At 36.0% G+C, this 20,967-nt stretch overlaps 1 protein-coding gene across 49 annotated transcripts in view; it reads right to left on the reverse strand.

The window, feature by feature from the left end:
* The window catches only part of WNK1 (WNK lysine deficient protein kinase 1), a 164,030-nt gene that overhangs the window by 51,162 nt on the left and 91,901 nt on the right, over window positions 1–20,967 (reverse strand). The window lies entirely within an intron of this gene.

Below are 20,967 nucleotides of genomic sequence, written 5' to 3' on the forward strand. Positions count from 1 at the left end.
ATTTTAGGGGAATGTACTTTGGCCTCCTGACAGTAAAATCTCTACATATTAATAAAACACACATATATTGATTATATTAAAGTTCTGTTCCAATTTAGCACAGGCATATTGGAATGATGATTTCAGATTCCTCATCTAGCAAATGGGGACAGTACCTGTCCAACTTGCCAACCTACATTCACGGCAGCTAGAATCAAATGTGGTATCTAGATTGCAAGCTCTTTGAATTACTAAGTTTGCTGACCTAAGGTCCCTTTTGAATTCAGAGGCAATCACGAAAGATAATAAATCTTAGGGTTAAAAGGAAGCAAAGAATTCTCTTGAAAAATAATCAACAAGATGTAGAGTGAACCTACTTTCATCCTTGGTTATCCTTAAAAATAAATAATCCTCTTGCTAATCCTACCCATATAAACATTCACTGCTTTACAAATAGGAATTCCTATTTATAAATAGAATTATTAGTTGAACAAACGAGCTATATAAGGTCATACTGGTAAAACCAGAAACTGTGCATAATATAACACCTTAAATTTACTAGGTTAAGCTATTCAAGATTCAAATACAGAAAGTTCTGTAACAGTGCTATATAATTGGTAATCTGATTGCCACTGCCAACTTAAAAAATGTATTGCAGGTGCCAAGGTAACCAATAAAACTGAGACATACCTTACCAGTCCAGCAGCTGGTATTAAAAGATTAATTCAGCTTACTGTTACCCACACAGATAATGAAAAAGATAGAAGAAATTTCAGCTACCACTCAGCTACCATCAAGAAGCCAGGATTATCAAAATATCTAGCAGAAGTGTTCTGAACCATTTGAGAAGAATATATGGGGATTATATATTGAAAATGACCCCACAAAATGTAAAAATGAGCATGAAACCTCACTTAACACTGAAAGTGACCTACAGAAAAGTCATCTGGGAAACATAATAGAAAGTTGCTTGAAATAAACAAGCACAGGTTTTGATACATTTATCATACTTACAGTCTTCTTAAGAAATGAAAGAACTCAATGTATTTTTTATTATTTTATTTATTTATATGATCCAGTGAAGAAATGGGCAGAACTCAATGCATTTTAAAATATTTTTGGTAACATACTTTTTTAAATAAAAAAAAATGGTCTAGATTATTCTAAAACATGTTTTTAAGCACCAGACAGAACAAAACTAATGATGAAAAAATATTTTGCTAAGATTTCATCTTTTCTACTCCATAGTTCATATACTTCAACGAAAACAATCAACTTAGAGCCTTTAAAATCCTCCTAATGTCATTCGTTTTCTTTACTACCTGATTCAGCCTCACTAAATACTAGTCTAGTCCTGTTCTGACCAGTACAGGCAAAGTTTTGCTCACCTCTTCTGAATGAGGTTTAAAAACACAAAACAGAAAAAGAGTACTAAGGCAGATAAATTGGCAGATTAAATATTTTACACATAAGAAAAATTTGGTTAAGGAGAAACACTTGCTCACTCCATTCTTCTACACCCAGCAACCCCACTGTCTCTAGAAATATTCTTGCTTACTTTTGTAACTAACAGGAATCTCTCTTTAGGCAACAGTGCCATGATATGTTTTTTTTTACGGGGAGAGTAGCATGTTTCCCTGCATTCAACAAAAGCGCTTCTTGAATATCTAATTTAAGATACTTATGGGTTTTAAAAAAATTATGTATTCTCTTAAAACAAAAACAAAGGCCACTTTTGTGCAATTTTCGAGCCAAAAAGAGAAAAAGAAAGAAAGAAAACAACTGTGACTCCCTCCAAAGGTACATCAGGAGTTGATATAGATGTTTGTAAAATGTTGATTTGAACTAAGAAAAATGGAAAACACATAATACATGGATTTTATAGATTCAATTTTTCTTTGAATTCTATATACTTATGGTTTGCCAACTAATCTGGGGAAAAATAAAACTGAGTCGTAATATGGTATTCTCTGGTTCAATATTCTAGCTCTTAAAAACTGCCAGCACTTGCTTCTTAAAAGCTTAGGTTTCAAATGTGTTAGGGTAACATTTATGTATCCTTTCATAAAAGTAAAACTTTTCCTAACCATTCAGAATTGAGAAAAGCCTCTTTCCTCCTCATAAGAAATGTAGTGCAAGTTAACTAAACCACAAAACATCAAGTATTTTGAAAAGCATTCTAGGGGCGCCTGGGTGGCGCAGTCGGTTAAGCGTCCGACTTCAGCCAGGTCACGATCTCGCGGTCCGGGAGTTCGAGCCCCGCGTCAGGCTCTGGGCTGATGGCTCAGAACCTGGAGCCTGTTTCCGATTCTGTGTCTTCCTCTCTCTCTACCCCTACCCCGTTCATGCTCTGTCTCTCTCTGTCCCAAAAATAAATAAACATTGAAAAAAAAATTTTTTTTAAATAAAAAAAAAAAAAGAAAAGCATTCTAAAGTAAACAATTTCAGTACTTTAACTGATACTTGCTTCAAATATCACCCAATGGCTACAATATACCTTTTGTATTTATTAGAAATTCTTACCCACCTCATTTACACAATCCTTTTGAGGGCAGCAGCAACAATGAGAATTTACGATGACAAACACTGAGCAGAAGTCTTTCTTTGTAAAATCCATCACAAAAGGCAAAATACACTTGTTACAGTTAGAGGAAAAGAGAGGAAATTGATAAGACCTAAATTAACAGAGTAAATTAGCCTACAGCATAAGCAAGGCAGACATCAAAGTCAGATCGAAGCATAGATTCTTGTTTAACACTAGCCATGCTTCTCCAACTCTCAGACTCTCCAATTCTCCGTTTGCTCTGCTTAGCCAATAATCTACTATTCTAGATAGGCCCTTTAAACAAAGCTACAGGCTGAACAACAGGGAAACTGTTCTGCTTCTGCACCTCCTGTCTCTCCTCTAAAAGCAACAGAACCTAGGACAAGCAAAATGAGATTTTTACTTGCTCAAAGCTCCACCCATTATGTCCACAGGTTCTGCCTCCTTGACATCAAAACCCACACTAGAAATCTATTTATCTAAACACTCTCTCACCCCTCATCGTGTTGGAACTATGCTTTTAAATGAAAATAGGGATTGAGTTCAACAACCAAAACATAAACTCTGAATGTGTAGCCAAAAGAACACTGTTGAAGGAAATCATGATACTGGGCTGGGTTCTCAGGTCTCATACACCAGGTTTGTGTGTGGGACCTGGACCACATCCCTTAAACTCACTCGAAAACTGCGGATGATAATTACCTAGTTTTAAATGTTTACCTAATTTAAAAAGAGGTGATATTAAAGCCTTACTACTCTCTTATGTTACATTAAAAAAAAAAAAAAAAAGGCTGTGAATTAGTACATAGAAATGGTAAGAATTTACTCTTCTCCCTTCCCTTTTATTAAAAGCCTCAATATGCATATAAACCTAAAGATATTCCCATTTTCCAGGAAGATCTCGTGGACCTACATAACTACTACTTTGACTTAGTGATTAAGGAAAGGTTTTTTCTTCATGTCACTAACAAAGATGGTAGAAAAAGCACTTTCATTGCACTGTTATAATGGGTAACAGAATAAAGTCCTATTCTTTACAATTGGTAAGATGGAATCCCCATCAAGACCAGGTATTAAGGCTTCAATTACTCAACAATAATAACATAAGATAAGGGCTTAGAACCTCTTTGGTGGGAATACTTCTACTCTAAAGGCTAGAAATGGCTATTCTAACAAGCTCTCTCAAAGTACTAGTTGTTATTGATCTTTGGCTCAACACAATTCATCACTCACTAGGTAGTTTAGAATGTCAGGTATTAGTCAGAAATACAGTAATGTGGTCCAGCATTACCTTTAACTTAAATGTTTGAGAGTAAGCTTGCTTAGGACTATGCTAGCTAAATGAAAATGAAAGAGCTAGAAAACAGGTGACTTGTTACCTGGATTTTAAAATTCTGCTGGGCAACACACAAAACCACAATGAGATCACTTTTTTTGGACAGAGGTATAATACAGGCACAAATATCTAGACCAGTCTTTTCTATATATCAAAATAAGAGTTTTCAACATATACAATAAAAATATCATTCACATATATGTACAAGAGTTTACATCTAAGCTCTAATTCTTCTTTCTCTTTAATTCAGTGTTTTTCTCTAAATTTCCTCATTTCTTTCAGTGGTATCATCACTATTTCCATGATCCAGAATAGAAAACTTAGTCATTCTTGGATGCTTACTTCTCTCAAAATACTTACGTATTATTATTCTCTATGAGCTCTTTAAACAAAGATAAATGTTTAAGGCAACTGGTAAACACTTCTGCTACTAGTATTCCTACTGTCCTTCCAACAGTCAAAGATCTCTGGCCAGGCAAAATGAGATTTTTGCTAATTTCTTTGTTACCTCTCAAAATCACTGCTTCTTTTGCATAACAACTGTGACCACCAAAGTCCAGATTATTAACACCTCACCTCTTTAAACTTAACCAATTTCAGATGGGCTTCATTGTTTCTATTCTCTCCATCTCCAATTTGTATTTTATATTGTGACCAGATCAACCATCTGGCTTCATTTAATCATCTGACATTTAGCCCTTTCCAGTCACTTGACATCATTTAACTCACATTACACTACTCAAAAATGGTTAATAGTTCTCCACATCTACAAGACTGCCATAGGATCACAGATCTAGAAAGAATCTGAGAGGTCCTCCTTATTCAAATGAGACCATTTTGGCCCAGAGAGATTAATGCCATATCAAAGCTAGAATCAATTCATTAATTCAACTGGCATCTATGAAGTATCTAGTCTAGTCTACTCTAGTCCTTATTAGACACCTGCCAGATACACTGTATCATCTTTAGCACCTAGAATAAAACAGAATTGGTTTTTATGGGTAACGGCCTCGTCGTCAATGGTAAAGCAAAACCTAGAATCCAGATTCCACAATGCCTAGTTCAATGTTACTTCTAGCCCATGTTCCGGTTTTTTTAATTTTCTTGATCTGGTGTGAAAAGCCCTCACAATCCAACTTCCACCTTCTTCTCTACTCTTATCTTCCCCAAAATAAGTCCAGTCAAACCAGTTACTTGTTCACCAAATACTTAGTGCACATTTTCACTAATAAGAATACTCTTACTACTCCCCACTTTTTTTAGCCAACTGAGTTCTACACTTCTTTCAAGGTATACTACAAATCATATATACAAATCAATTACAAAGTATCTATATATCTTTTGGCATGTAAATTACTTTTAAGATACCAAGAAACTCAATATTCCTATAACATACTTAAGTATAGAAACTATCATTCTATATTCTAGCAGTTTTATTCTATAGTCTAATGCCTTGTGAATTATACAGCAACATTCAGCAAATATAAAAAAAAAAACAAAACAGCTTTTTTGAGAAATTCTGAAATAAGGATTTCCCAAGTTCCTTAGTACCTAAAACATTAAGAATGATACTCAGAACTCTTTGGTTTAAGAATAACAATCTGATTAAGAAGCTTTAATTTTAATCAAATCACAGAATAATGAAATGCCTCTGAAAATCATGCAAAACGTCCCCAAGATATAGCCCATGATACACATAGGTTTCTTTTACATGCAGAATCCAAATTTACTGGATGGAAACATGAATAAAATTTATAAAGGAATCATGTCAGCTAATTCCAGTGGATTTAGATCTCTGCATTACTATAAAAATTCCAGCTGCTAAAGAAAAACATATAGTTTTCCTCAACTTTTCAAACACTATCTAATCAGGAATCACTTGTTTCAGTTAAAAAAAAAAAAAAAGGTGGGGTGAATTGTAATCTGTTATATAAAAAAGTAAAAGGAATTTCACCCTAACTGCTTTAGTTCTGTTTTTCCCAGACAGAATGTTCAAATCTTGCAATCCAATGGCTAATGGAACCAGTGACAAAGTCAAATTACACAAACAAAGTAATTAAAAATCCCCATTATTTCTAACTTGGTTGTTATGAGGCTGGATTCAGCCAGATTCTTACTGGTATGAACCATTAGTTTACAGGAATTTGAACATACCTTATGATCCCATTGGAAAACAAACCTCTTCAAACTTCCTACAAAATCTACCTAGCTCTATCAAAGGAAATTAGTTTACCTCATGATTCCCCAAGGCTCATTACTCTCCGGATTCATGAAAGCTTGTGTATGGTTCCAACCTCGAGTGCACTATCCTTCATATAAAAAATAACTGACGACATTGCTTACTGTAGTTTCTATTCTTTTAATAGCAGACAAAAATTGTGCTCATTACTCTTATTTGGATTTTCTCATTACCAATGGCAGATTTTCAAGACAACTGAAGTTTTTCTCCTTTAAACAAGGTATCATGAACCTCTCTATACAGGGCTAAAACATGCTATACCAGTCTTATGCTGTCCATGTACCCTAATTTCCTTAATCTCAGATGTTTTTCCCTCGAGGTCTAAAAAAAAGTTAAAAAACAAGTAAAGAAAAAACTTTAAGGTCTGTTATTAATGTCATATTAGTGATGCTTGATTTTTGACACCACAACCACCACCACCATTATTATTATTATTATTATTATTATTATTATTATTATTATTATTTCTCCTGCATGTCCATGGGACAAAATGCTTAACCTGTGATTCTATTTTCTTATCTGTGAAATGAATATATTATCTACTTACCAGGATAAAGATAAGATAGTATATGCAAAGCACTTTCAAGATTATTGGCAAGAAGCAAAATTACAAATAAATGTTAGCTCATTCATTCTAAAACTTGACTTTAGAGGCGCCTGGGTGGCTCAGTCGGTTAAGCAGCCAACTTCGGCTCAGGTCATGATCTCGCGGCCAGTGAGTTCAAGCCCCGCCATCGGGCTCTGTGCTGACAGCTCAGAGCCTGGAGCCTGTTTCAGATTCTGTGTCTCCCTCTCTCTGACCCTCCCCCGTTCATGCTCTGTCTCTCTCTGTCTCAAAAATAAATAAACGTTAAAAAAAAAAACTTAAAACCTTGACTTTAAGTTCATTAAACACATTTTATAACTGTGATTTACTGAATGTCACTGGATAAAGAATGGAATGAGAGAACGTAATTTACTACTAAGCATGTAATACTGATGCTAATGATAATAACAGCAATACCTACTAAGTACTGATTGATAACTGCATGTCAGGCACTTTGTTATGTTCTACACACATTACTCATTTAATCCTCATAAACCCCTTAGGTTCAGATTAGTTAAATAACTTGCCCAAAGTATCACAGCTAGGAAAGGACATTGCTGGGATTTAAACTCAAGGAGACCCAACTCCAGAGCCCAGTTCCTCCACAGGCAACGTAAAATTGGGTTTCACTCTCTACAGTTCTGTATCCGTGTGTTCATTTCACAAATACTGAGTGCCTATGACTTGCCAGTCTCTAAATACTACAAATACAGCCAACGAACAAGTCAAATAAAATCTCCAGTTCATAGAATTTGTATACTAACTGGGGCTTCAGATGAATACTATAAACCTGTGACAAAAGCCATGAAGAAAAATAAAACCATCAGGGGATAGAAGTGTGTGCACACTAAAAAATATTTTCGGGAAAGCCTCTCTGAGCAAGTAATATTTCAAGTACAGACCTGGATAAATTGCATGTACAGAACAATGACATGCAACAATTTATTATCAGTGCACTATAGAATGTAATTACTAAACCACAGTCTATATTTACCCCCTCCACATCAGCACTTACACAGACAAGTTTAAATACCCTTAGGTCACAGATTGACACTGTAATTGACATTTATGGATTTGATGCAGCATTTTGATATAAGCAGGGGATCTGGAATCAGATAATAACAAAAATAACAGAATGATCTGTTATTTTCTAAATATGTAATCTTGGGCTAGACTTCCTGGGCTTCAGACCTATATTCACAAAATGTTGATAATAGTAGCATTTACTCTTTTCCACCCCCAGGTTACTGGAAGAATTAAGCTATGTAACATATGCAAAGTGTTTGATGCAATCCCTGGCACAAATGATGTATTATTTATTAATATTTCCACTGCTGTCACCCACTACTTGTATGACAGTGCACCACTGCAGGGTCAGACATGTAGTAGTGAATTGCTCTCTAAGAGGAAAAAAGAAAACTGTCCTTGAGGGGCTCAGTTCTAATGGGGGAGGGGAGGAACAATAGTTAATATCAACATAATAATTATTATACTAATAAAACAGAGGTAGAGTATGATGGGAATATAGAGGAGAATGATACTGGCATGACTTTCTTCCAAAAATCCTAAAATATTCCTGATAAAGAGTGCCAAGGAGCTGAAGCTACTGGTAATTACTTCATACAAAATTTGCTTCACCACCTCTGTCACAATAGGCCACTATAAGTTCTCAGCTTAAACATATTTTTACTGGAACACTGTCTCTGACCCTCTGGAAGGAGATCAAAATCCCCTACTTCTTTATGCCTATGAAATCCACCTTCTTTACTGTAATTACTATTTCAGTGTTTACTGACTACACTAAGGTATACATAGTAGATCTGGGATGGAAACCAGAAATATGGAGTGGCAGGAGCACTGGCTGATGGTGGTGGTAAGGGATGAGTAGGGGTGGTGGGGGATTTGCATCAGGGAGCCCTATGAGCTCTGAATAGATAACCAATCATGCTTCCTTATTAAATGACCAATAGTTAGGCACTGATGCTAACATACACTTTAAAACATTAGTTAAATTTATATCCAAAGCAGACTTAACAATCAGGGTGCATTTCAACACAAGAGTCATCATTATTGCTTACATAATTATATAAATCATTATATAATCTATGTATTTACTTCAATTCTCACATTTATCTCAGCACTCAAAACATGAGAAAAATTTTAGAAAACTAAAAAAGAACATGGATGATGTTATTCTTCATTGGAAGCCAGAAGATACAGATGGAGGTTGGTGAAATCAAGACAGCATTTCCCAGATAAGAAATATAATGACTGACAGGACAGAATAAGGGACTGTAGATAATACAGAACTAAATTTTCACAGCTGAGAGGAAAAATAAAGCACAAGTGAATGCCTGCAGTATCGCTAGAAACTAAGAATCCTAACACAGCTCCACTGACTTAAAGAACTTCTCAAGCTTTTTATTCCATCTCTTCCACAGCTTGACTTATTATTTTGCTTTTTAAAAAAGCAACTCCTGGGCCACCTGGGTGGCTCAATTGGTTGAGTGTCTGACTTTTGATTCTGGCTCAGGTCATGAACCCAGGATTGTGGGATCGAACCCCACACCGGGGTCCACACTGAGCGTAGAGCCTGCTTGAGATTCCATTACTCCCCGACCCCGACCCTCTCCCCCACTCATATGCTCTCTGTAAAAAAATAAAATAAAAAAGTAAAAAAGCAACTCCTCAATAAGTCAGGAAAAAAATGCAATTAAGTAGGATAAAATTTCTAAATCAGTCTAGTTACCTTTAATGCTAGTAAAAAAATTTCATGAATGATGGAATAATTATTTTCAAATAACGTTTTGGCATTATCTTAGTCTATGTTACACAGGACTGGAAGGGACGTCAGGTGATCACTGTTCCAGCTCACACTTCTCAAACTTTAACGTACATATGAATCACCATTGGAACTCATAAAATGCAGATTTTGATTTGAGCTGTCTGGGATGAAGTGAAAATTTTACATTTTTCACAAGTGCCCTGGGATGCCAATGTTGCTGGTGGGGGAACTACACTTTGCATAGCAAAGATCTAATTAGAGACTCTCAAAGTGTAGTATTCAAAACTCTTTCAGGGGACGTACAAGGTACCTCTTTTCCAATGACATATCTGTGTGAGGCCAGCTTTTCTTTATATATTTCAATAAAAAAAAAAATACTGCAACAGATTTCATACAGCAGACATGAGAACCCAGATGTCTTGTTGCTGACCAGACATTAAAGATGGCTGCAAAAATGTAAAAATGCTGTCTTTTCACTAAATCTTTAAAATTAGTTTTGGACAAAAACATTTTTTTATAAAAATGTTATTAATGTCAACGTATTATTGGGCTTATTATGTTATTACATTATAAGACTGTGTTAGTTTCTAATACAGTAAAATAGATATAACATAAGTGAGCAAAAGCTTTCTGGGGTCCTCAATAATTTTTATGATTATAAAGCGTCCTGGTAAAAAGAGTTTGACAGTCACTGAATTAAATCATTCAAATCTGGTAGCTGCTATCTTAATCTCTTCTCAAAGTATCTTAACGGACAGAATCTCAAACCTCTACCAGGCCTTTGCAATGTCTTATAACCTTATCAAGTTCTTTATCTCCAATTATGATTCTTCTTCCTGTTTAGTTTCTTCTAGGTCAAAGGAAACAACTGCTGAGCACTTTCCTTTTCCAGTTACACATTCCCTCAAGAAATCCAAAGGAACAGGTATCCCCCGCTTTTTGAAAGTTTACATTATGACACTTTGGTTTTTTGTGTGTTTTTTTTTTTTTTTTTTTTTTTTTCAGTTTTTTAGAGAGAGAAAGAGGACAAGCCCGATGCAGGGTCGAACTCAGCAGACATGAGATCATGACCTGAACCGAACTCAAGAGTTCGAACTCAACCGACTGAGCCACCCAGGTGCCCCACACCACTTTGCTTTTATGAAAGACCTACATGAGTACCTGTTTTCACTAACTAAAAGAAATCCAAAAAGGATTTTTGCTTTTATGAAAAAAAGTAAAAGTAGATTTCAGGGCCTGTTTTGCAGTGAGCCATCAAAGCAAGAGTGGCAAAGCTGAGCTCCTTCCCCTGGGAGCTACATTTAGAATCAAGACACCATAGCTTTAAATTGTGCCTGTGAACATCTGCGCTTTAACTCATTTTATGCATCTGTTAGCAAAATATATCCTACGGTATTAGAAAATCCTAAAAGAGGTTATAATTGGAGTCTGAGAATGCTCAAAAAATTTAATATGAATGTATATTAATAATAATTACTCCTTCCCTTTTATGCCTTTTCAGCTTACAAAAGACTTCAAGGGAATGCTGTGTTTGTGGACAGTGAGGGAAACCTGTAGTTCTAAAAACTGAAAATGATGGGTCTCAATGAGAAAGGATCCATGAATCAGGAATTGTCCTGAAATGTCTGAGGTACTAGCAAGTGAACTTATGATTTAGTTTTCCCTATGAAATCTCAGAGAATAAAGTGAGAGTGATTATAAGGTAAAAATTATACTGAAACACTTCCAACAAAATACAGACCTAGCCTCAAAATGGAAAGAGTTACTTATAAAATAGTTGTTTAGAAATTACAACTATGAGATTTGATAATCGATGGAAAATACATGCATAGATGACTTTTTCGCATATCCTTCTTGTCCTGGAATTTTGACTCTAACTTTTAAAGTTTTTGTTTTCTGCTCTTTTGGTACCAAATAGTTTTACCCATTATAGAAAATATATTGCTTTTATATGTGTTATGTTTCTACTTGGTATTATTCAATTCATTTTAGGATAGCTTTGTTAAAACTTCAAAGGTGACCTTAAGTTTCATTCCTGTATTGCAAGGTTAATTCAACCTCCCAAACTTACATAAGTGTCTAACTGACTATATTTGGGATTCCTTTAATTAAATCATTTATTCTTCAAACTATCACTAAATGACTCAATGTGTCAGATGCTATGCTACCAGTACAGGATGTACAAAGATTTGATAAATCAAATTCTTGGACAGTATCTTTTAAGACAATATATATTTCATTTTTTCTGTTCTGCAGTCCCTTTCCAGAAGGGAGGGTGGCTATAGATTCAAACAGTTTAACAACGAGAGAAGAAGGAACTATAGAACTAAAGGGAAACAAATGTGGTATATCCATCCATACAATGGAGTATTATTCAGCTATAAAAAGAACAAAACGCTAATACTTGCTACAACATGGATAAACCTTCAACATTATGCTAAGTCAAAGCATGCCACAAAAGGCAAAACAGAAAAACAAACAAAGCATAACACAAAAGGGTATATATCATATGATTTCATTTGTATTAAATGTCCACAACAGGCAAATCAAATCCAGAGAGACATAAAGTAGATGGATGACTGGCTGCCAGAGGCTCGTTGGAAGGGGGAATGGAGAGTGAATGCTAATGGATATGGGATTTCTTTTGGGGGGTGATAGAAAGGTGCAGCATGAATATATTTTAAAAACTGAATTTTACATCTTAAAATGAATTTTTATGGTATGTGAATTTTATCTTTAAAAAAGGGAAAAAAATAAAAACAGGGTAATTACTAAGAATGTGGAAAGTGATATTGGTCTTTCTAGGTTCTATTAAATTAACATGAAAGACTTCTCTCATTTGAGAAGGGGGTTTTGAACTAGAGTCTGCATCTGCAAATAAAGATACATTTGTTTTTTAGTGTCTCAAATGCCTTTCTTAAAATTTTTTTTTACTTTTATCAAATAATTTTTTATATAAATTTTTATCTGATCATATGGCAGTGCTGTGCCTAACAGTCTGAAGCCATATAACTTTAAAACACTCGTTTTAGCCCTGAGCCTCTGGTGAGCAACTTTTTAAATCAACAGTTTAGCTATGTTTTTCATCTACCCATCCTACAGTCATTATTTTTTTTTTTAATTTTTTTTTATCTTTATTTTTGAGACACACACAGAGTGTGAGTGGGGTCGGGGCAGAGAGCGAGGGAGACACAGAATCTGAAGCAGGCTTCAGGCAATGAGCTGTCAGCACAGAGCTTGATGCGGGGCTCAAACCCATGAACCATGAGATCATGACCTGAGCTGAAGTCGGATACTTAACCCACTGAGCCACCCAGGCAACCCCCCAGTCATTATTTTTAATCAGTTAATCATATTTGCTGGGTTAGGTACAGAAAAAGGATAAAATTTAATACTGGCCACCTATAAAACTTGCATTTTTAAAAAACTGGTACTACCATAAAAGTTTATAACTTGATTTCTGTAAATAGAAGTTATTTTTATACTTCATTTTATATAAAAAAAACTAAAATTCCATCATCCCTCAAAACATTTTCAATACCAACCTTTATTTAGAGAAATAATAAGGAAGTGAATTAGCAAACTAATCAGAGACACTTATCACTAAATAATAGAGACAGCCCAGTCAATTCCTCCTAGTGTCTCTAAGAGCAGCCTACAAAAAAGCAGAGCCATGGTTGCTGGTACATAACAAAATTTATTCCCATTTCAAAATAGAAATATTCCAAGACCAACAAAGGAGGCTGGTATGGCTGAGAGATAGCAGAGAATGTTTAAATATTTGGCTATCTAATGTGTATTTCATATCTAGTCTGTTTGATATCAAACATCCAGCACTGATATAAAGGTAAACAAAAGTTGCTGGTTCATAAACCCTGGTGTTTAAAATCCAGAATGATCACCTCAAGCAATAATACTGGGTTTAAGATGTTATTTCTTAGGCCAATACCAAAAAGTGTGGCCACTGAAAAAATGGGGATCGAACTCACGAATTATGAGATCATGACCTGAGCCAAGGTCAAGAGTCAGACACTTAACTAACTGACTGAGCCACCCAGGCAATCCATAGTTCCACTTCTGACTGAGAGAAAAGACTACCCACAAATTTTTATAGTTAACAATTTAAGTAATTACTTGCTTGTATTGAGATTCTTGTATTAAGAATAGCATCCTACTAGAGGAACATTATCATCATTTTTACAGATTAGTAATTACAGAACTCTTCAGTGGAGAATTTTTAAAGTTCTGGTGACATGTGTTTACAATAGAAGTGAACAACTTTTTCTCTTTTTTATTAAAAATTTTTTTTTAACGTTCATTTCTGAGAGACAGGCACAGAGTGTGAGAGGGGGAGGGGGAGGTGGAAGGGGAGGGAGAGACACAGAATCCAAACAGGCTCCGAGCTGTCAGCACAGAGACCGACGTGGGGCTCAAACTCGGTTAACAGCGAGATCATGACCTGAGCTGAAGTTGGAGGCTTAACTGACTGAGCCACCCAGGTGCCTCTCAACAACTTTTTCTGGTAAGAGCCCAAACAGCACATTTTGGAACACACATTCTGTTCCAGTTACCACTCTGCATTGTATTGTGTGAAAACAAAGATAATACAGAAACAAGTAAGTGTGGTTGTGCTTTATTACTTTATTTATGGACACTGAAATGTTCACATGATATGTTTTTCTTCTTTTGATTTTTTCCCCCAATCACTTAAAATGTGGAAACCGTTCTTAGTCATGGGTTGTACACTGTACAACAAGATAGATCTGGCCCATGGTTCAGAGTTCATTAACCCCTGGTTTAGAGTATGATGGGATGAAGAAAAGCAATATATGGTTAGTAAATAAAATATATAAATTATTCCATATACACATTGTAAATTTTAGTCTGAAAGTCTAACGTTATATATTTAACTTCATAATCAAGTTTAATGACCAAGATTCATCTTATTTTAAGTGGATATATATTTACAATGGGTATTTATTCCATATTTATTTTCATAAATGGTAAATCAGAAAGAACAATTTAGCTTAACTGAATTCTAATTCAGATCTCATCCATTCACTCTACTGTAAATCCTAATCTATCCGTCATTCCTTCAGATTACTGCAACAGCCTCTTCAAACAGGGTTTTTAGCTTTTAGTCTTTCTTCATAAATCCATTCTCTACTCTGGAGCCAGAACAATTTTTTTAAAAATTTAAAATTTAAGTCTGATCTTATTACAACTACCCAGTGTAAAGTGCTGCAATGGTTCCTCAAATGTTGGGAGTATAATCTAAGCTCTCTTTTCCTCTTTTCATCCTTTCTTTCTTTCCCTGCTTCCAAACTCTATAGACATACAAATATATAGATTTCTCACATGCAACACTATCTTAATCTCTCCCTTTCTAATTTTCCCAACCTGTCCAAACTCAATTAGGCACCACTCTTACATGCTTTCATTAAGTACCTATCCCTAGAAAAATTGTTTTTATACCTAGAAAAATTGTCTGGGTTAAACTGTTTCTTCCCCTTCCCCTATTAAGCTCTTAAGAGACAAAGATTCGGGTTTTACTTAACAAGAATATTCAATACCTAGTATCCAGAAAAAAGTCTGGAACAAAGAAAGCAGACCTAAATATTTGCTGGATGAACCCATGAACTATTATGGGTTGAACTGTGCCCTCCCAAAAGGTATGTCAAACTTCTGGGGTGCCTAGGTAGCTCAGCTGATTGAGTATCCAATTCTTAATTTCAGCTCAGGTCATGATCCCAGGGTCTTGAGATCAAGCCCCGCATCGGGCTCTGTGCTGAGTGTGGAGCCTGCTTAAGATTCTCTCTCTCCCTCTGCCCCTCTCCCCTGCTTGCTTGCTCTCTCTTAAAAAAAGATATGAATTCTAACCTTCAGTATCTCAGAATCTAACCTTATTTGAAAATAGGATCGGGGCGCCTGGGTGGCGCAGTCGGTTAAGCGTCCGACTTCAGCCAGGTCACGATCTCGCGGTCCGTGAGTTCGAGCCCCGCGTCAGGCTCTGGGCTGATGGCTCAGAGCCTGGAGCCTGTTTCCGATTCTGTGTCTCCCTCTCTCTCTGCCCCTCCCCCGTTCATGCTCTGTCTCTCTCTGTCCCAAAAATAAATAAACGTTGAAAAAAAATATTTTAAAAAAAAAGAAAATAGGATCATTGCTGGGTACCTTCACCTTTGACTTTAGCTCAGGTTGTGATCTCACGGTTAATGCGCTCAGCTCATGGATTTGAGCCCCACGCCAGACTTTGTGCTGACAGCATGAAGCCTGCTTCGGATTCTCTTTCTCTCCCTCTCTCTCTGCCCCTCCCTGACTAGAGCTTTCTCTCTCTCTCAAAATAAAAAGAAGAAGGAGGAGGAGGAGGAGGAGGAGGAGGAGGAGAAGAAAGGATCAGTGCAACTGTAATTAGTTAAGATGAGGTCATCCTGGGGTGGGGTGGGCCCTCAATACAATCTGACTGGTGTCCGTATAAGAAGAGGAGACACGGACAGATGAGGGGGAGAACACCATGTGAGACAGAGATTGAAATGCTGCAGATGCAAGCCAAGGAATGCCAAGGATTGCTGGCAAAACATAAGAAGGTAAGAGGCAATGAAAAGTTTTCCCCTTCATGTTTTAGAGACAGCATGACTTTGCTAAAAGCTTCATTTTGGACTTCTGGTCTCAAAATTCTGAGACAATAAATTTCTGCTGGTTTAAATCACCTAGTTTGTGGTACTTTGTTATAACACCCCCTGAAAACTATCAAATATTGGTGAACCACCTTACATTTCAGGTATATACAGTTTCCTGTGTCTCTCTACACTCCAACTCTTAACTCTTTCTTGAAAATTAGGTTTAAAGGGCACCTGGGTGGCTCAGTTGGTTAAGCATCCAACTCTCAACTTAGGCTCAGGTCATGATCTCATGGTTGGGTGAGTGCAAGCACCGAGTTGGTCTCTGCACTAAGTGGAGCTTGCTGTCTCTCCCCCTCTCTCTGTGGCCTTCCCCTGCACACACGTGTCCTCTCTCACAAAACAAATAAATAAACTTAAAAAAAATTAGGTTTAAAAAATTAGTATGAGTAGATCTGGTGAGGTAACTTTAATGTAATATTATATGTAACAGAATAAATGATTAAATTCACATATTTGAATTCAAGCAAGGATTTGTATAAGACCTATCAAAACAACTGGGTGGTTCAGATTTGTTTTAATTCAGTATTTTAATTTGTCAACCATTCTGTCATTTCTAGCAAAATCTGGAGAGTTAATGAAAGGAAATAAACTCCAAGCCACCTTAAAGGGCAAATTATCCTTTTATGAAACTTTATTTATTATTCCTATAGTTAATTTTTAAAAATAAACTCTTATTGGTTATTTCACTGAAAAAGTTGAGAATTATGTGTTCATCTTCTTACACACACAGACTGTATAAATACAACAGGAGTGGAATCTGACATATCAAAAAACAGGTCTTTTTTCTCATTAGAAAATTCCCAGAAGCCAACACCTACCCAGTTTTTTGTTTTTTCAACTTTATCCTGAAATTCTGTTCATTAAACTAAGAGCCAGACTTTTTTTTTTTCAATTCTTTCTTACAAGGAAAGCACACACCCACACTTGCCTAGCCTTGTATTTTCTAAGAGCTATATGTGCAGATTAAATGATCTTGTATATAGACAATCCTAAAGAATCTACTAAAAAACTATTAGAATTAATTCAGTAAGTTTGTTGATTCAAAATCAGTATGCAAAAACCAAAAGTATTTGTAATGAACAATCAAAAATCGAAATAAAAATTCAATTCCATTTATAATAGTACCCCTCACATACATTACTCAAGAATAAACTTAATAAAAAAAATACAGGACTTATACTCTGAACACTATAAAACACCACTGAAAAAAATTACAAAAGATCTAAGTAATGGAAAAACATCCCATGTTCATGAACCAGAAGACTCAGTATGGTTAAGATGCAATACTCTCCAAATTTATTTATATGTTCAATGCTATACATATCAGGATCCCAGCTGAATTGTAAAAATTGACAAGCTGATTCTAAAATTTATACAGAGTTACAAGAGACCACGAAGAGACAAAACTTGAAGAATAAATAGAAGGACTCACACTTCCTAATTCAAAGCTTACTACTGCTACAAAGCAATGGTAAACAAGACATATTGATCCATGGAACAGAACTGAGAGTACAGAAATAAACCCACATGCCTATGATTTTCAGCAAGGGTGAAACCATTCAATGGAGAAAGACTAGTCTTTTCAACAAATGGTGCTGAGACAACTGGATAGTTGTCACAAGCAAATGAACCAAGTTAAAACCCTTACCTCCCACCACCACATACAAAAATAAACACAAGGGGTACTTGGGTGGCTCAGTCGGTTGGGCGTCTGACTTCAGCCCGGGTCATGATCTCATAATCTGTGAGTTTGAGCCCTGCGTCGGGCTTTGTGCTGCCAGCTCAGAGCCTGGAGCCTGTTTCAGATTCTGTGTCTCCCTCTCTCTCTGCCCCTCCCCCACTCACTCTCTGTCTCTCTCAAAAATAAACAAACATAAAAAAAATAAACAAAAATAAACTCAAAATGAGTTCAAGATCTAATTTAATTGTAAGAACTAAAATTAGAGGTGCCTGAGTGGCTCAGTTGGTTAGGCATCTGACTTCAGCTCAAGTCATGATCTCACAGTCTGTGTGTTCGAGCCCCGCGCTGGGCTCTGTGCTGACAGCTCAGAGCCCGGGGCCTGCTTCAGATTCTGTGTCTCCCTCTCTCTCTGCCCCTCCCCTGCTCATGCTCTGTCTCTCTCTGTCTCAAAAATAAATAAAAACATTAAAAAAAAAGAAAAAGAACTAAAACTATAAAATTCCCAAAAGAAAACACATAGGGATAAATGTTCATGACTTGAGATTTGGCAATGGATTCTCAGGTATGACATCAAAAGCATGAGCAAAACAAAAGATAAAATATATAAACCAGACTTCATCAAAATGAAAAACTTTTGTACCTCAAAGGGTACTAGCAAGATAGTGACACTGTTAAGAAAAGACAGCTGACAGAATGGGAGAAAATAATTAGAGATCATCTATCTCAAAGGACTTCTATCTGGAATACACAAAGAACTCATACAGCTCAATAATAAAAAACAAATAACCCAATTAAAAAAATGAGTAAAGGGGGCGGCTGGGTGGCTCAGTCGGTTGAGCGTCTGACTTGGGTTCAGGTCATGATCTCACAGTTCGTCAGTTTGAGCTCTGCATTCGGCTCTGTGCTGACAGATCATAGCCTGGAGCCTGCTTCTGATTCCGTGTCTCCCTCTCTCTCTGACCTCCCCTGCTCTCTCTCAAAAATAAATAAACGTTGGGGCGCCTGGGTGGCTCAGTCGGTTGAGCATCCGACTTCAGCTCAGGTCATGATCTCACGGTCTGTGAGTTCAAGCCCCGCATCAGGCTCTGTGCTGACAACTCAGAGCCTGGAGCCTGCTTCGGATCCTGTGTCTCCCTCTCTCTCTGCCTCTCCCCTGCTCATTCTCTGCCTCTCTCTCTGTCAAAAATAAATAAACATTAAAAAATAATAATAAATAAATAAATGTTAAATTTTTTTTTAAAAAATGAGCAAAGGATCTGAATAGGCATTGTTCCAAAAGAAAAAAAGACATACAAACAGCCAATAAGCTATTATCATCATACTGTAATTACAATTGTTTGCTTATACACTGGTCTTCTATATTAGAGCTAATTTTCTGAAGACAGGGAATATGTATACTATTCATCTTTAATTACTCTGGACTTGGCATGTAGCAGGGATCCAGAAAATGTCACATGTATTTGCACTGGAGACTTATTTTATATATGGGATACTAACAGGTACTAAAGATAAGAATAGAGTTAAACAGAAATATTTTGTAGAGATAAGATCACAAATTTTAAAAAATATAAAGCAATAAAAATTAACAGCAAGTACTTACACATTAACACTAAACATCATTTTAAATGCTTTATATTAATTCAATTTTTGAACTCATAAGTAAAATAATCAATTACAAATAAAACTATGATTCCAATCAGTTGAGAAGCTCAGCTCAGAGAAGGCAGAAATCATTATTCAGTGAGGACCATCAGAAAAAATTTTGTTAGGGAAGTCTGTTAAATACAGTATAAGAACTGACTGGATAGCAAAAGAGCATGTACAGAATGTAAATGACATGTACAAATGGGACAGGAAAAGGGGAAGGATGTGGCATATGTGCAAGATAATAAAAAGAGAAGTGGCCTGACTTAAAAAGGTGTTTAGATAAAAGTAAGGAATAGTAAAGATAATAAGAATTTCTACATGCTTTCAAAAGCAAACTGGTATCATTTTAAGTTCCTTACACCAAAAAGAAATAGCAAGAAAGTTCAACTAGTTCAAGTGAAGCAGAAAAACAAATTCATAACGTTAACTACTTCAAGATGATAGTGTAAGGTGTGAAGTAAAAGTATTAGAGTTCTGACAATGGGAATAAAGAAGGCTTATATCTAAGAGTTATTTTGAACCAAGAACCTGATAAATAGGAACTAGTGAGTAAAAAAACCAAGAAATCAAATATACTTCTTGAGGTTTCAAGAATTCTAAATAAAATACAGGGGGAACTACCCAGTAAATAGCCCATCTTACCCTCAAAGGAAAAAAACGATGATGTAAATTATTAGGTACTGGGGGAAGAAAGGGGAATTAGAATAAAAGACTTAAAATTGAAATTCATAGAACTCTAAGAGGTAAAGCAGATGAACTTTCTAAGGGCAAAACTGTGGAATAGTGATTACAATACTTAATTAGAATTCTCTGAAGGCTAAACTAACTACGTTTACTACATTTCTCTTGCCCTACCCAGCCTGAGACAAAATAAAAGTAGGGGATAATAGTTACACATTAAGAGACATAACAGCGGCGCCTGGGTGGCTCAGTTGGTTGAGCGCATCTGACTTCGATTCAGGTCATGATCTCATGGTTTGTGGGTTCAAGCCCTACATCAGGCTCCGTGCTGACAGCTTGGAGCCTGCTTCGGATTCTGTGTCTCTATCTCTGCCCCTCCCCTGCTCACTCTCTCTCTTTCTCTCTCAAAAATAAATAATAAAAACATTAAAAAAAGAGAGAAACGTAACAGTAAAATATTTTCCGTGGATGTTGATGGGCGCTATTTTTTGTTTAATATATGGAATTTATTGTCAAATTGGTTTCCATACAACACCCAGGGCTCATCCCAAAAGATGCCCTCTTCAATACCCATCACCCACCCTCCCCTCCCCCCCACCCCGCCAATGGGCCCTATTTTAAACACTGACTATAAGCCGATATAATGGGAAATATTTTAATAGGTTAGGGTATTATTAGATGATCCAGAAATTACTGTTAGGCCTTAAACCCTGTGGTACTTATAAATGATTTAATAAATTCATAAATAAATTTTAAAACATTTAAGGAAAAGTCTGTGAACAAAGCAACTTAAGAGCACTACTTTTTA

This window comes from Leopardus geoffroyi, chromosome B4 (assembly GCF_018350155.1).
Source record: "Leopardus geoffroyi isolate Oge1 chromosome B4, O.geoffroyi_Oge1_pat1.0, whole genome shotgun sequence".
Classification (NCBI taxonomy): domain Eukaryota; kingdom Metazoa; phylum Chordata; class Mammalia; order Carnivora; family Felidae; genus Leopardus; species Leopardus geoffroyi.